A 2,072-nucleotide genomic window follows, 5' to 3' on the forward strand; every position below is an offset into this window, starting at 1 on the left:
CAGGGAAGTCCCTATTTCCTTTCATGACAACATTGAATTAGAAAACACTGAGTCATATTATCTCCATGTCAGTGTTTTATTTAGAATACATTTTTTCAAAGGAAAATTTTATTTAGTAAAATATAACACTATAATTGATTTTTACTTTGACCCTGATATTGTAGGGAATATCATGATTTTGGATAATATGGAGTGGACTCTTTGGGGGTATAACTGTCTTTTGTTCAAAAGCTGTACAGAATATGTCAGTGTATATTCTTACAAAATATAGATTAAGGATTTTTTTGGGTGAAATATGTAATTCTTGGTGCTGGTTATAAATAGAGATTGGATGAATAGTTAGGTGGAGAGTAAGTTTATTGTAACTTCCAAATTATTTTCAGTCTGTGTTCCTGAGACCATATATTGAAAATGGCCTTGATACCTGCTGGAAGGCATCCCCTTGGAATTCAGAGATAAGCTGTCCTGAGTGGCATATGAGGGGGGTGCTGAGTGGAAGAATGCCAGTGCCACATTCAAGTCTAGATATCCTGCTTGCTGGTGGAGTAACTGGGTAAATCACTTAACCTTGAGCCTCAGTTTCCTCATCTGTAAAATGAGTGTAATTGTATATCTATTGATACTTCCTGGGGTTGTCATAAGTCTTAAATAAAATAAAGTATACAGCATTACTTTGAAAAAGCATCACATGAATGTTGTTATCATGTAGCATTTGGCAGGGCCCAGACCAGGGGGAGGTGAGTGAGGTGCCGGGGCTCAACTTTTAAGGAGGCCCTCGCTCTCAGATCTGACCCTGCGCTTGACCCATCCTGAGAGTGAGCACCTCCTTAAATGTAGGGCCAGCAGGCTCCTCACTCATCTCGCCCTAGTCCAGGCCCTGGTGTTTGGCCAAGCACAGTTCCTGTGAATAGGAGCTCTACAGCTTTAGATGTGGGTCTGGTTTCTGAAAGACTATTTTTGTTGTTGTTTCTTACATTGAGGTAGGTTAGGAGCAGCTGTTCCTTCTCCCTCAAAGCTATAAAGCTGCTGCTTGGATAAAACAATCCGCTAACTTCCTTTTTTTTTTTTCTTTCTTTCTAGTCCCTTATTATGTTACTCATATATCTGTTCATGGTTAGATGTTACAAGATATATTCATTTTATCTTCAGATATTCTTCTGGAGATAGTGTTACGTTACGATGGACTGCTAAAGAATACCATGTCTGCATTATTGTTTTCTGGAATTTGCAGTACTGAGGGGATCTTTTAACTTCATCTTCTTTAAATTGCTTGCTTTCAGGTAGAAGCAATTTACTTGTCAAGTAAAAAGATGTTGCAAGGTTATCATAACAAATTCCAGAGGTGAATGGGTATGAAAGCAGTTCTTCTAGGCCCAGAGCCAGTCCTAGAAACAAAAATGAATTGCCCCTCTGCGCAAACAGATTTTTCAAGATCTGTTCACATGCCCACGTGTCTGACTGAGGTGGGCTTTTCTGGGTAACCATTCAGTGACAAAGCTCTCACTTAGTTCTTTAAACAAGGGAGGCTAGTGTTAATGGTTAGTTTTAGAACTTTTAAAAGTTGCTCACTAGGAGAGTTTTACAGTTTGTTGCCCATATTTCCTTTGAGTTTCCTCATGCTGCTGTTAAAAGGTTTGCCCCACTCTTAAATTTTGCCCCACTATGCCCTATACTTACCTTCTAAATCTTTGCAGATACCCAGATATGATTAATGATATTTTGAAGCTAAATCTGTCACAGAGGAATTATGATTTTTTTAAATATGAAAATATAGTCAGGCTCAATGATTAGTAAAATCTGTAGAGGCAAGAGAACTGGAAAGAGAGAGATTCCCCAGGAATATGACCTATAGTAAAAGTATTGATGAGGTTCTTTCAGAGAGTGCATGTTTTGCCCTTTAGTAGTTAAGAAGGAGAAGAGGGCTTCCTGGTGGCGCAGTGGTTGAGAATCTGCCTGCCAATGCAGGGGACACGGGTTCGAGCCCTGGTCTGGGAAGATCCCACATGCCGCGGAGCAACTAGGCCTGTGAGCCACAACTACTGAGCCTGCGCATCTGGAGCTTGTGCTCCGCA

Source organism: Balaenoptera physalus (assembly GCF_965194825.1).
Source record: "Balaenoptera physalus genome assembly, chromosome: 15".
In the NCBI taxonomy this organism is placed as follows: domain Eukaryota; kingdom Metazoa; phylum Chordata; class Mammalia; order Artiodactyla; family Balaenopteridae; genus Balaenoptera; species Balaenoptera physalus.